Genomic DNA, 16,696 nt, shown 5'->3' on the forward strand with positions numbered 1-16,696 from the left:
CAACACTTGCTTGTGACACACATTAATAATCTGACCAATTATCCCATTACAGGCCTTGAATCCTTCATTTCTGTTGTCTGTATTAGCCTTGCCGAGACCCAGAGTCAAACATTAGCACGTTAGTCATTCTCTCACATCACATATCCTAAGTATAAGAATGTTGTAAGAAGAAAAAAAAGAGGTCCAGTTATTGCCTTACCTTTATGCAGCACTGTATAACTAACCCCAGACAGTTCATGACTTTTTAGAGATGGCTTAGAATCAAGAGGTGTGATACAGATGAGAGCAAGCTAATCGAATGGTCCTTGAGTGGAAAGCACACTTTTTTTCATAATTACGGCAGTGAAAATAGACTTTGAACTAATGAGAGAGAGGGGTCATCCATACAGGAGGAGGGGAGGTGGAAGATAGGAGGACTGGGGCTGGGTGCCACACTAGCGCCTGGGAGGCCTCCCCTGTCCCCTCTCTCTGTGTGATGAAAGAACACAGACTTCATGACGTGACCAATAGAATTATATGAACCGCATTACAGACTGAGATGGAATGCAAAGTCCAGTTCATTACTATTTCAGGCTTTGGAGTAATTTTCTTAAAGCTCATTGATTCACTTCGGAATAATTATGCCGAATTAGAGAGAGGTCAATTCAAACAAAGCACCCAAATGGATGAAATGTAATACGTTTAAGTTGTCTTTTCCTCCACTACCAAGTTTTTCATTTGAGGGAAAACCCCAAATTGCAAGTATTTATTTGTGCTCTCACTCTGTGTCATATGCAGTTTAATTGATTGAATTACAAAATATCTGGATATAACACTTATCATACAGCAACCGGGTTGAAAGATGCATTTCAGCTAAGAACAATAACACAGACTGTTCATATACTGTAATATTTGAAAGAATAAGTGTGCTGAAAATCAACAATGCATGTCATTTGGCTATTTAGGGAATACCTGATATTATGGCTTTTCATTTAGACATTGCATACAGTTAATGACATAAACCAACATGCTACTTAGGAACCAAAGTTACATTTCTGTTCTCATGTTGAAATATTGTTGTTGTCCCATGTATGTGCCTTGAGGTTAACTTACAATGTAAAGTCCTTGAAAAACCTTTAAATGTTTTTGCACAAAAAAATGTATATAAAAGTAAAGCTTTTTGCAAATAAAAAATCCATGGGATTTGATCATTAATTATCATTATTGTCTCAAAAGTAAAACTTTTTTTTCTTTCATATCCAAAACCCATGCACTTCTGCAATGCTATTCTAATGACCGTTACAGTAATAATAGTTGCTGAATTTAGTTTTAAGCATAACATTCTGACCTTCAGTTAGTTATAGAAACACAGTGAGTTTGATGTGTCTTTTTGATTGTGTAGCATGTGGGACAATATGGTAAAGCATGGCCATAGGTTTAACTCAGAGGTTAAACATTTGACTCCAAATCAAGAGATTGTAGGTCTAGATTTCTTTCTGTCTGATTTCTTTTTTGTGCCGAGTTGTGTTCTTATTCCCACGATTTATGGAGCAGAAATTTGTGGGAGCTCTAAAAACGTCAGCTACCGTAGAGCTTTGCTAAAGAAAATCCCATCAATACTTTCAATTTTTGTCTGTGTATCAAAGGCAAGGAGGCTACATGTATTTTGAAGAATACTCACAGTCCAGTTGCAGGCTGTTTGTCCTAATGCTCAGGGGCGTGTCCAGGGAGTGGTCCGGGAGTGCATGTGCCATCTCTGGAATCTGATTGGCCACCCCAGGTGCCACCTTGCTATTGTTACCTATTATCACTAGGCAGGGCCGGTCCAGGGCATAAGCAAACTAAGCGAATGCTTAGGGCCCCTGTGGCCACCACGGGGCCCCCAAGAGCACATGAAATTACAGTTTAATATTTTTTCAAATATATATATATATATTAACAATGCACAGTCTGATGACGACATGTGTCACCTTTTGTTTCCAGGTATAAATCTTAACCAGATGGGTGATCTTCTTCAGGTTGTACATGTCAAAATAATTTAATTTAATTAAAAGAAGTTAATAAGAACAAGTTTAGAAACTTTATTTTCTGAAAATATTTGTAATCTTTTGAAAATATATTTTCTACCTGACGACAGCGATGGAAATATTTTTACAGCTCAATTTTTTCCGCTCCAATTTTTGAGATCTGAATTTCACCATTTGAATTTGGGCAGCCTGATTTTTTTCTAGTATTTCAATTTCTGCAGCTTGAATTTTTGTTTAGTTATTTACATTGAAATACATTTATATCTCAATTTTAGAGTGAAGCGGTGAACTTAAAACCAACAAATTCGGTGGTGTTTAAATTGCTATATTACGTAGGTATACAATGCCTTTTAAAATTCCATAGTATCAGGCTCTCGTTGAAGCTAAATCTTCAGACACTGAACATGTACACATTAACACCCTTCCATGCCAAGCAACATGCTAATATAGAACGCATACAGCACAAGATCAAGGATCATCGAAATATTCAACCAGGAATTGGCTTTGAATTTGTCAGCCTGCCAAAAACTGTGGTTGTGGTCCAACCTTGCGCTGCCCTCAGTCTGCTTTAATGAGAGTACACGGTGAGGGCTTGCTGCACTCAGGGATAACGAGAGTTAGGCCGGGTCTTTGGTTTGCTGCTCATTCACATCCGCAGAACAGGATTATAATAATTAAGTACAGAGAGAGTAGATCTATTGAGGATCATCACCTTGCCCCTGCGCTCTGAAATCATAAGGAAATGTTAAATGGGTGGAGCCTTGGTTGCATTGACTGCTTTCCCTGAAAGGTTGGGGATTTTGCTGTGGAAAATCTTTACATTTTTGATAGCGGAAGGAGAAATGGGTTGATGCCTATATTTCCCTTTCCATTCGAGGCATCACAATCCTTCTAAAGGAGTATGCTGCTTTGATCCTCTTCATGAAAAAAAGATGTGTAGAGGAGCAGAAACAAAACCAAAAATATCTGAGAAATCCCAGAGATGCCACTTTGCACAGTTCAGGCACAACAACAATACATTTTTGAACTACAAATACAGGTATGTACGTTCAGTATGTGTAGAGAGACAAAGGTTTGCTTTTACCTCAAATTAATCTTCTTAGAACCACAGAAAACACACACACAAATGATACTCCTTAGGAGTTAAAAATACAGGATTACCTCACTGACCTGACATGTCCTTTAAATTATGGAACATTATCAGTATAATTTTCAGTGAACAAAACAAACCCAACAGGCTTCCAGTCACTCAGTGGAACCTCTCTCGCTCCTGAAACCTACCCCCTGCATTCCCAAACACACAATTTTTGAAAACACATTTTGTGTTTTTCCTTTCAAAACTTCACACGAATACAGAGCAGAGACCTGTCATCAGGTACTCCTAAGCCTAATTTGTGACAAAAATGTGTTTCAGTGTAAAATTGTCGTCTAAAAGCCATCCTGGCTGGAGCAGTCCCCAGAGACAGGCATGGTGGATCTGAGACTGACAGCAGCTCATATTTCTCTGCCTTCACAGCAATATCAACACCAGACTTCTACGCACCACAGACCTTTTCTCTCCAGACCCCCTAACCCTCACTTCTACACTACCAACACTTCCAACTTTAACCTAAATATTCAGTTTGGTCGGTTGGTTCATGTCTTATTGTTGTTGATATGAGACCCAACGTTAGGGAAGGTTATACATCACATTTTCACATGGACTGCTTAAAACACAGTGCATAATGACTGTTAGTAGCAATATTCTTCACCAGATTTGTGAGTGCAGTGTTAACTGTAGACAAATCCTTGTGGTGTTTCAAGCACAAGAGACTGGTTTTACCATGGGAATAGAAGCATTAGGAAATAATTGGAATAAATTGGGCACAAAGTCATACAGTGCTACTTGGTGTGAAGTAAACAGCCCTCTGAATTGCAGCTTTGAGTTACATTTACATTTAGTCATTTAGTAGACGCTCTTATCCAGAGCGACTTACAGTAAGTACAGGGACATTCCCCCGAGGCAAGTAGGGTGAAGTGCCTTGCCCAAGGACACAACGTAATTTGGCACGGCCAGGAATCAAACCAGCAACCTTCTGATTACTAGCCCAATTCCCTAACTGCTCAGCCACCTGAATCCCTCACTTGTGTTAAAGAAGGGACCAAAAAAATAAACACAAACAGCAGATGTTTAATGATTATGATATCTTTATGCATGGCTCAAATGTGTCAATGGAAAACAAGCTAAAATGCGAAAAAAGTGTAAGATTTACCTTTCAAACTTCAGGCTTCAATTAATCTCTCCCAATGAAAAAGTCATCCATTGCTAAACTAAATGTGAACCAACCATTTAAATCATTAAAACTCCACCTGTCTAGAAAACTTAGAGGATACAAATGTGTTAACAAGTGATAATATATACTTATTTATAAATATATCACTGAATATACTTACAGATGACACAATGTACAACAAATTGACTATTGGTAAACTGTCATCTAATCATTTTTCAACTTTTGAAGTTGCTAATGAATCCTGCTATTGATGGACATGAATGTTGAATTGGAAAAGAGGATTGAGGAGAAAAGTCTTGAATTAAACACAAAATGTCACCACTCTCTTTACTGTCCTGCAAGTAGACATAACAAAACCCTTCCCAGTCACAACACAATCCCATGGGGAAGCTAAGAGACCGGGGCTTGGTGTTGGGTAGAGGTGGCATCGAGATCGCAGAGCGCGGAAGAGATACGCGGACAGAACGGAGATCTCTTGTCTCACAGCTGGTGAAAGCGTGTCTCGCGGCGGCTCGAATCTAATGACAGGCACGCTCCCTGTCGCACGGCTCTGGTGTGGGGTGCACATTACATGTTAATGAGTTGGAACGCAGACAACAAAGTGGAGAATCCAACTGCCAATTAAGCATATGCTGCAGACGCCACTGTTGCTCCCATAAAAGCATCTGATAGGCTTCCGCTTGGCCCTCACTTCTGACTCCCTCTACGGGATGTGGAGGCGCTCCAAGAGTGATCCATTAAACTCACAGACATCCCCAGAAACCACTTAAAAAAAGAAGGGCCACTGATTGGATGCCACTCAAAAAAAAATCTCTCCATGTCTTTGTCGCCATGCCTCTCTCCCTCTCGCAATGAATCTGTAATGCAAACACACAAACACTTACAGTAATGTGTGATTCAAAATATATATGCTTCTTTCCTTTGCATAAATATTCCGTAGGTCAGTGTTGCACAGAATGACAGATGGAATTTGAAGAAATTGAAGTAAAAAGCATCTGAACTCAAGTGTTGTGTGTTTCGGTGCATTAAGGCAAACCTGAACTTAAGTCTACTAACACCTAGTTATTTTGTCGACTAAGAAAGCATTGAACTGAAATCCAAACTCTGTATGCACTCTCTGTTGAACAAGCAGTCCTGGACCTCATATCGCTGCAATGTTAGAAGTTCATTTTCTCCTCAATATGCAAACACAAAAATCAATAGTGACAACTCAATCTTCCCCAGTCTACGACGGCACATCGTCCCCGCTCTATCCGAACCGCGCACATCTGCAGATAACCGACTGGACGCCTCTCTGAACGTTGACGAAAAGTTGATGCCAAAAGCAGTTTACTCTGCATCCATTTGACCTTGGCATGATTGCCTGTGAGGCAGTTTAATTTAATCAGTTTCATCCCTGGGCTTGGGGGCTGCTGTGCTCATTGTTAAAGGGAGCGGGACTGAGAGCCGGGCCGAGCCACACACCTCCCAGTTCTGAGGAGAGGTTAGCGATAGACCAAGGCTCAGGGGAGTCCAGCCCCTGATCCACACAAAGGCCGCCAGACAGAGGAATTAGCTTCTCGGCAGGCATCTCCATCAAACAGCATCGTCATTAATTATGCTATCAATCACAGGCCCGCCGTGACGGGCAGATACTCAATTAATGGGCATTGGAATGCAGCTCCGGGTCTGTGGGCACAGTGCCAACGGTGTCCAGGAATGAGGAAGGGCGGTATGAACATGAGGAGATGGGCGGATCTGTAGATGGAGCGGTTGAAACTACAGGCTACAGGGGGCAAAAGGGAAGGGCAGCATGTGCATCTTGCATTTTTCCTGACAGTTTTCCTGGGAGCCGAATCAGAATTTGGTTTATTCGCCATATATGTTATACAAACATGGAATTTACTGGAGGTGCAAACACGAAACATACACAAATCTTAAATTAAGTAAAAGTACAAAAGTTTAACAATTCCTAAGAACTAAACAATCTAAGAATAAAACAAGATGGTTGAGGGCTGAGGTTCATAGAGGGGTTGAGGTTGTTTTAGGTGCAGTTCTATGAGCCCTGTCTGTGAAGCCCTCTGTGCTATTGCTTGTGAAATGGGCTATAAAGAGAACATTTAATTTGATTTGATGTACATCATGAGGCTAGAGGCAGGTATATCTGTAGATCAGATGGTTCAAAACTACAGTTTTAAGATTTTTGATTGAAGTGACCCCTGCCTTTAAAAAGAAAGCTGGAATCATAACATACAATCATATATGAAACGGAATTCATGAAACATTGGTAGAATTCAGAGATATTAATGCAGTAATAGCATGTATCATCCTCAAACTTTTGAAGAAAAATATCTTCAGGGCATGGCTATGATGAGGGATTGTTGTTACAGATTTAATCTGACCCAAATAAAATGTAAATGGTGTTAGAGGATGAATATGGCGGATGTCAGGGGCGAATCTAGGTTCCCACTTTTGGTGGGGCTAAGCCCCTAGATAAAACTTATTATTTTTCCTGTGACCCAGCAAAACTAGGGGGGGTCTGGGGGCGTGTTCCCCAGAATACATTTTTTGAAAATATCATTTTAAATAGTCTCCTCTAGTGGCTTTTAGGAAGAGAAATGAACACATTTAGATTTAAAATATGAAAGAAAAAAATAAATGTAAAGAGTGTTTTATTTTTTCATATAAAACATTTGGGGGGGCAAATGAAAGTTTTGGAGGGGCTCAAGCCCCCCCATAATAGGGCTAGATACGCCCATGGCTGATGTCCAGCACACACGAAAATGCTTAGCCCTGTCGTTGGGCGTGTATGAGACGAGTCACAGGCCACACGTCGATGCCCCTCCTGCCTCAGCATGTGCACGGCACAGCATAACGGCAGCCGTATAGATAGACCCAGCTGATAAATGAGAGGGTTGACTTGCACACAGACTGATTCATTAGATTAGTATTGAATGTGTTTTGTCTCTGCAAGGCACCACTCATGATGGGTGGGGGAGGGGGAGGACATGGGGGAGGAAGGGGAGGGAAGCATGGAGACAACTGCATATTGAGTCACTGAAACCTCCCCTGCAGTGAATAAATATGGAGCCAATATGGATGCTGACTGGGACTGGATTATTCAGGATGGCTTGGTCAATACAACAAGACTCTATGGTGCTTTGATATTTATATAACAACTATTTTTATGTATTCTCAGCCATGGCCATATTAAAATGGATGGCCTCAATGAAAAATACATGATGAGGCTGGTGAAAAGAAGTTTAAAGACAAAATAAATATATTGATCAGATTCAATTTCAGACCGAAAACGGCCCCTTTAGGCAGTTTACAAATGGAGAATGTCTTCAATAGTAGATTGTATAGAAATCAGAGGTGTTTTATCACAATTCACCCATTTGACCAAGGAATAAACTGGTGGAGAAGACACTTACTGGAGCACAATTGAGGAGCTTTACAGTAAAACTACAGCACGAGCTAACCGTTGCACTGTAAGACAACACAATACATTGTTGACCCTAACAGCAACTGAAAACAAGAGAATACTGTGCTTGAAGAGGGATAAAAGCGAGGTTGATGATTACACACATGAACGAGGCGTCATCCTTGTATCTATTGACAGTTGAAACAACACTTTAGTTTCAAGGGCTTTTAGATACGGTGTACATTACTTTATAACACGGTGTATATTACTACACCCCAGTACAAATGTCCTCAATGCCTCTGAGATACTAAAAAAATTGTGGCCTCAAGTAAAAGGCTGTGAGTATGAATAATGATGCTTTTGTCCATTCAGAAGCTAACAAAATGGATGCAAAACCCTTCTAGCACTCTCCATGGTTCCATTTGTCTGCCAGCAAAGAAGGGTTTGGATGATGTCCAAGAGGCCTTCATCATAATTTTCCACCGTTTTCTCTGTCAGACAGCAGAGGGTCCAAACCTTTGCTGCTTCTGTATTGTAAGCCTGTGACCAGATGTATGGACAGAACAAGAAGTGTCAGTGTCTACAAAATGACTAGAGACAAACAGTCCTTTATGGCCTTGTTATAGGTTACTATCGGACTGTTTTACAGTAGGCTAGTTACTGCAAGACAGTCTTACAGTAGGCTACAGGTCACTAGAAGTCTGTGTTACAGTAGGCTGCAGAATACTACAAGACTGCATTACAGTAGACTACTTGATACTAAAAGACTGTAATACAGTTAGGTATTAGTATACTACAGGAATGCATAACAGTGGTCGCCAGGAAGGCCAAGGAGAGGCTAATGAAGTCTGATTATGTGGAAGGGCCCAGGGGCTAGCAGGGAGCTTGTCAAGGCAGGAGAGAACAAGAGGGGAGAAGAGGGAGGATAGAGTGGAGGGGAAAGTAGAGAGGAGGAAAGGGGGTGAAAGGAGATAAGGAGGGGAAGGGAAGAGAAGAGAAGAGAGGGGAGAAAGGAGAACAGAGGTGAAGGGAGGAGAGGTGAGGAGAGGATAGGAGAAGGGAAAAGAAAGGAGTGGGTGACTGTGCCCTTGGCTGTACCAAGGCCTGAAACCCTTTCAAGTGGGCAGCCATTGTCTGGCTCATGCTCGGTAGCTTGGCAAATTCCACTGGTCAGTCTGAGTCAATGACATGCCAAGAGCCAAGCGAGGCAGAAGGTGCCAGGTTAGAGGCACATATTCACTGCTGCTAAAGACAACATTTGAACGTTCAACTGAAAAATGGACCAGTGGGCAGATTTCTTTACTGCATTATTTTCCGACTTTTTCTGACAGTTGGTTTTGGAATCTCATCTTAAAAGGTGACTGAAAACTGGTGATCAATTACATGAGCTGTAAGTTAAGGTTTTTATGGTGCTTTCAACAGCAGTGACTAATATATCAATGCAAATTATAGCATGAAATTGTAGTTCACAGCCATCACTGATGACATAGAATTTGGAAAATGAGATTGGTCAATTGAAAGAGAATTACTCTCTAGAAAAAAATCTCAAAGCCCAGCTTGATCTGGAACAGTGTAGAACAGCTGTGAGAAAGACTGAGAAGATCTGAATAGCGATATTCGTTTTATGATTATAATAATCAAAGCTGCACATACAGCCATCAGAAGGGACAGACTCGAAAACTCAACCAGAAACATTTATACCTCGAACGGCTGTAGCCACTTGGAACTGCAGCTGATCAGATCTGCATGTTGTCAGTGGGAACTGGCAAGCAATATGTATCCACATATCATTCAATTTCCCATGAACCTTCACAAGCAATCACTCAAAACCTGGACGAGACCCATTGCAAGAGAAATGTCCAAGGCAAAATCACACCAAATGCTGACAGCGAACATTTGGAAATCCCAGTGTATGATACCGAGCCTACTGCACTGTAGCTAACCCCTACATTTCTGTTTTCACTGTGGCCTATTTTTGGATTTCTCTCTGGAGAAAACACAACACACTCCTGAAAACAATCCATCAGCATGAAGATAATTTATGATTTTACTGCTTTCTCCTCTCGTACATATTGCTCTATAGATCTGAGCAGTGTGACACATCCACTAGCCTGTTCTCAGCTTCTGATATGAAACCATATATCCCAGTGTGACAGGAAGACCAGCAGGGTGGTGAACAAAGAGACATTGGCACTGAGAGAAACCAGTGAGGACACACATAAATCGGTTCAGCCACGCTTTAACGTGGAACCCAGAGAAAGGCCATGGACACTTGAAATCAATAAAAACATCTTGTTAAGCATTTCCACCATTCCACTCCAATACCTTACTCACTGTATGACTGTAAAGTTGATCCGCTTTTAGTGCACATCGGAATCGCTAACACAATTAGCCTCCCATTGAAAACATATCTACGGTGTGTACACCCTATAGAACCCATATGAGAATGGACAAAACAAAATGGCTTTAAGGACAATTCACTGAGTAATTGTCTACAAGGAAAATCTACAAAATCTGATGGTTTTCCCAAAAAATTTCTTCTTTGGCCTTTTGGATGATTGTATTTACTACAGCTAAAGGTTGCAGCAGTGAGCCATTCCTAGGATATCAGTTCTTGGTGTCATATTTTTGACCTTTTTTTGTCGCAACATGCTGACAAAATATCACAGTCATGTTTAAACACTACCAGGACAAGAAGTGTGGCAGATGAGTTGTGATCACACACACAAATGTACACACAAACGCACACTGCACGCACACACATTTGTATATAAATATACACAGTATACATGCACAATACATTTATATAAATCCATCATATCTGTACAGTAGATATGTATAAATATACACAAGTAAATGCACACTAAAACCCCTCCACAAGCACACACAGGCTCACACTAACAAACACCTTCTTCTCTTTCTCTGGCAGTGGGACATGACATATCCCCAGTAATCCTGGTGGGGTATCGTGCTAGTCTGAGACTATCAGTCACAACCCACAGACGGTCTCACCTCCCACTGTATCTTCTCCACGCCTGCTACAAACCCCTCACATCTGAGGTGACCTTATGTCTTCCAGTCTCTTCAAACACTCGGCAGACCATCCACGAAAGGCCAGCTCAGACATAAATCAGATGTTGGCAAGTCGACAGAAGCATGTTCTCCTGACAAGCCTGCTGGTGTTTTGACAAGAATGATGGGGATAAAAATATGTTTGTGTAATCTTTCCAATCGGATTAAGTTTCCCCTTCCTGTTACAGGGGCTGGGGTGACAGCAGTATTGTGTGTCACGGCTGAAGGCTCTCATAATGAATATGCTGCCGCCTCCCTGATAAAAAGTGTCATATCCAATCTTCCACTGGATTTCTCTTCTTCTGTTATTTAATCCCAGCATGTCTGCATTTTTGTTGTCTCAGAAAGGCTTCTCCATATCTAATGTCAACTGAAATACACCGACACACTTTATCCTGAGGATATGTTGATCTGGGGCATCGTGCAAAGCTTTCGTTCACAGTCTGTGAGTTTGGGACAAACTCTTTCCCTCACACAGAGGGTCACGAGGAGTCAGCAGCCGTGGTAGGTGACCTTGTGTGGTGAAATAGCCGAAGCTTAATAACGCATTCATGTGCAACATCTAACGTCTTCATGCATAACTTAACCTTTGTCAACGTCCACAGACTGGCTGGATGCAGAACGTTGTCAGTAGAATTGAGAACAGGGAAGAGCTCTGGGCCATATACAACGGAAACCCTGTTACACCTTAGTTCCAGGTGATTCTAGTCAGTGTTAGTAATAGGTAATGAGCTTTCAGTAAGGGCGTTAATACCTATTAATTAACGCATCTTACGACAACACTAACCCTAACCCTAGCCTTAGCCCTACCCCTTTGCTAATATTATTAGCACTTCTTACTTCTAACATTATTAACAGTATTATGAACGCATATTAATGTTAATTAGCATCTTATAAGGGCCTTATTACCTATCACATAACCCTTATTATAAACACCAGGAGCCAAAGTGATACTGAAAACCCTAATGATGTTCTCTTTGGTAAAATGTCGAGGACACAGACTTGTAACTTGACAAATGAACCGATGGTTTGCAGCTGCACGCAAAATCATCCATCTCACCCCCAACCCACCCTTAATACAACGTTTAATTCATCGTTAAAGTCTAACATTTCACAAGATGACAGTAATTACTTTCTATTCAGTGTGATATGCAGCGCACATTAATTTAGCCGTGGCACAAATCATGCTAACTCATCCTCTGTCCTTTCAAACTACACTTGAAATTAATGAATGTCCTGTCCTCACAATTATGCCCCAATTATGCAGCATTACTGTAATGGTCTTTTATATGATGTTGATGTGCAGTGTGGTATGGTTGCACCCATCTAAACATACAGACACACATGTGGAACCAGGGATATTCTTGGCATGCCACCGTCAACATTATTCCAATATGTTGGCAGTGGAGTGTGGAAAGGGTCAATTAGAGATGCTGTTTTGACTGTGAGCCATGAGAAACTAAGCTAGTCGGTGTGGTGATCCTTTTAGCTCTCCTTTAATTGGTTTCATGTTCAACACAAATCCAGAATTGCTGGGCTGCAGGGGTGATTCTGCAGAAGTAAATTAAGAAAAATATTTTGTTTGTGTGTCAGGGTGTGTGTGTGTGTTAGTGTGTTTGCTTAAGTGCCTGGATTTACACACGTTTGTATGTTTCCAAGGTCTCAATTAAGCCTTTTGTTCAGTGACAGTGAATGTTGTCTGGGTGAAAGGCAGAGAGGAAAGTGCTCTGCCTCCTGGTGATGTAACAGAGTATGTTACATCATAAACAGTACCTGTGATCACTGGAGGGTTCCCAGATAGCCCTCACTCCACTCTCCTGTACAACTTAATTACTCTCTGTCCCCACTGACCAGCTATTGGCCGCCACTGTAATCTATCATCCAAATGCACATCTGTTTGGCTCCCTTTTCAGTCCCCAACTAATCTGCTGGACTTGTTTAACACTATATTTTCCAAACTATTTTCAGGTTTACATCAGACCTAATTAAATCAATACATCTAGTTATGTAAAATAAAACAAGTTTATTCAGTTTTTCGGAATTTGATGACGGTCCTTGGGTAATATATTACCAATCTATCTACAGCCCAAATGATTTTGAACAATGTGTTTTTTTTAGAGCAGATTGTGAACAGCCAATGTATTTGTAAACACCATGCCCATTGTTCATATAGCGTTTAAAGACTGTGTTTTTGTTTAAAATGATCATATTAGATAGAAGCAACACTTGCATGTCACAGTCGAAGCATTGAGTAATATAAACGATGCAATCATAACCTTATGAATAAAATATACCATCATTACAAACTTGTAGCATTATGAATGTAATTTACATTTCATTGTGAGGGCACCTAAAAGTTTGCCCAGAGGTACAGAGGATGCTATTTCACTTACAGCTCTCATCATTCATAAACAGCCTTCACCAAAAGTTTGGCATCTATTCGATTCAACAGCAGAACTGTCTCACACTGGGAATTCAGCAGTTACTTTCTATTGATCATATATGTATATAGTCTTGGAAAAAAAGTTTGCGAGAACAAGATATCTGATAGACACAATGCGTGTAAAATATAGCAGATATATCTGGGAGTTTGGTAAACATCAGCGATTTCAGTCCATGTGTGAGGGCTAGGAGATATATGACAGCCTGACAAGTCTGAAATCACACGGGACGTGCCTTCCAAGACCCGACAGGAAATGAAATATGGATTGTCTGGATCCATTCACCGATGACAATCAGATGTTACAGTAGACAGTACCGGTATGTGTGTGTTAGAAACAGAGATAGAAAGAGAGAGGGAGAGAGATAGAGGAATACATAACACAGCTACAATTATAATAGCATTCTATATTTGTGTAGTCTTTCTATTACTTTGTGTGGCTTTGATGTGTTTGTACTGTGTACACAGTATCCGTCAGCTTTACATGCCTCAGTGGATAACATCAGCTCTACCTAACCTATGAAATATCATTTTATATCCCAATATGTTAGACATAGAAGAAAAGGGACTAGGAGGGAAGAGGAGAGGAGAGAGGAGAAGGGAGAGGGGAGAGGGAAGAGGAGAGGAGAGAAGGGGAGGGGAGAGAAGAGGAGAAAAGGAGAAGAGGAGGGGAAAAAGGAAACAGCTGGATGACACATGCAGGGTTTAGCCTGGCTTGCTAAAGAGACAGACAGACAAGATACACTCTCTCCCTGTGGGTAGAGGCTGTCTTCCTGGCCCTATGAAGCTACAAATGAAAGAAAATAACACAATTGAGAGAGGTGACGTCACCACCGCACCTTCTCCATCCACCCCCCCCTCCCCATCTCCACCCTCCATTTCAACATTTTGAGTATTCTGTTGAAGTTAATGGAGGATGGATTATTATTAGTCTACCTACTGGCGAAGCTTATGTTACTGTGTGCAGGCGTGTGCATCTTTAGAGATAGCTGACATTTGTATTCAGAAGCAAATCTAATTTTGTCTGTTAATTCCGTAGATATCAAGGGAGCCAGAGATGGAGGTAAACTACGATTAGTATTCCAACAAACGTTGTTTATATGACTGGGAGTGGAGATGGACAGGGAGGTTTTAGGACAGCGATCCCAAGGCTCACACTTAATTGTTAAATCTTCAGTCGAAAGATGCCGTTCTCAGTGGAAATGTAAACAGAGATGATTGCATTTTCAATTTTGCGCCTGACCGACAGGCCAGTGCCTTCCAGCTTGGCGTCAGAAATCTGTAATTACAATGTGATTGTACTTTCTAAAGCTTTTCCGTCAGTGGCCCAATTGAGGGACTTAGTAATGACATATCACTTCTCAAAGTGACGCTTCTACAAAGCAGCCCAGGTCTCGTCAGACACTTCCCTTCATGAAAGAAAATCTTGACAACTAAAAAGAAAAAATCTCTGCAAAGAAATACGTTCAGCGTAATAAAAGAGGAGTTCTTCAGAGAATGCCAACAGACAGTCAGCCTATGGAGAGTGCTTGGCTGAGACACGAGAGCCACTGAACGATGCCTAGGTGTCTCCATCTTACCATCGTCTCTCACACAATGTGACTCTGTCTTGTCAGCGTTCGCGTCTTTGCTTCTTTCACTCTGCCTGTTCAGGGAGGTTGTGTGGTGAAAAACAACTTCATGGGAAGCTAGTTAAGACCTTCCCGCACAGGACTGTATCCATTGGGTTGGGGTTTAGTAAAGTACACCTGCTTCATGCCTCAGTTGTGGGTGTTCTGTACTCGCCAGCCAAGGGCCCAAGGCAAAGTGATTCACCTTTTTGCTGCTTCTGAAATGCAATTGCAAATGTCAAATCAGAGTGGAAATGTTGTTTTCGCTGTTTAGTTCAAATCTTTAGTGTGACGGAGGCTGCAGTGACAAAAGACATGAAGAGAATATTTTTGCTAGTGTGCTGTCAACACCTGGGAAACAATGTTCCACCTGAAAGAGAGAGGAATAGAAAGAGAAGGGAAAGACAAAAGAGAGAGAGAGAGAGTGCCATCTTTTTTTTTTTCAAATTGAGAATCAATTGCAATATACAGAAAGCGTTGCTAGGCAACACTAAAAAACGCTACCTACCAGCTTCCCCCAAAATTCGGCCACAAATAAATCTTGGCAGTTTTGGTCTTGTTTATCCTGCCTTTTGCAAATCTATGAAGAGGTGGAGGTTGCCAGCTCATAAGCATAGGAAAATATGAAGCCTGGTTTAGACAAACTGGAACCGCAATTCATTGAGTGTTCATAAAAAGGAAACTGTAACAATATAACAAACACAATTAATTTTTATGTCAGGCCCATAAATTTGATCCACTCAACAAGAGTCTGTTGAATTTTATAGTTGTTGAGGCTTGTTTGAATTTCAAGCCTCAAATTAATCAGGCATTGCAGGTGCATTAAAACGAAAACGGCTGTAGCTGCTCGACAACAACAAAAAAAGCTAATTGGATTTTCTATTTTGTTCTTTGTAATTAAACAGTGGAGCTACGGATTCTCACTTTTTCACAATTTGAAATTTGTTTCACAATTTGTTTCATTCACAGCTGGTCTGTCTGTCTCCAATCCATAGGGCTATCATTTCAAGCACCCCAAACTTCATTAAAATCAAGTGAGTAACACAAAGCCACCTGTGTCCCTTTCTGTCTTCTTCTCTCTCTCTCTTTCTCTCACACATACACACTCACATCCTATACTAACAACACATGACAACATAACATGTTTTCCTTTTCAAAATCCACTCATTAGAACTCATCCTAAACTCAGTGATTGCTTGTTTGTGTGATAGGACCCAATCTAGCAACATTACTGTAATTAGCCTGCATTACTGAAAAATCATTGATATATTTTTCTTCTCTAAAGATGCAGAAAAAGGCCCAACAGTATTGTCTAGCGTTCAACTTATTTCTAAAATATACTTTTATTGAATGGGCTCTAATTTGTTTTAGGCTTTTTCTGTAAAAAATTACGAGCTCATACTACAGTAATGTACCTATTCAATGATCTGTTACTCTTACGCTGAGTGATTCTTCACTTGAATGAAATGCAGCTAATCATTTTTTAACAAAGCCAAATTGATTGCATCAGTCTCAATTCTTGCATGTTACTGTAATGTCTTCTATTTTGAGGTCTGGTATTTTGTTGCAATGACTAGAAAAGGAGAAAGTGTGTGTGTGTTAGAGAGAGAGACAGGGAGAAAGAAAATGAGTGAATGAGTGAGTTAGTGAGTGAGAAGACAGAGAAAGAGAGAGAGAACGATTGAGAGTAGGTGTGTCATTACTAAGTGAGTGGGTGAGTCAGTAAGTGAGTGAGTGAGTGAGTGAGTGAGTGAGTGATTGAGAGAGAGAGAGAGAGAGAGAGAGAGAGAGAGAGAGAGAGAGAGAGAGAGAGAGAGAGAGAGAGAGAGAGTGAGCGAGCGAGCGATGGTAAGAGTGAGCGGGCGGTCGAGTGAGTGAGTGAGTGAGAAAGA

This window comes from Hypomesus transpacificus, chromosome 6 (genome assembly GCF_021917145.1).
Source record: "Hypomesus transpacificus isolate Combined female chromosome 6, fHypTra1, whole genome shotgun sequence".
In the NCBI taxonomy this organism is placed as follows: Eukaryota; Metazoa; Chordata; class Actinopteri; order Osmeriformes; family Osmeridae; genus Hypomesus; species Hypomesus transpacificus.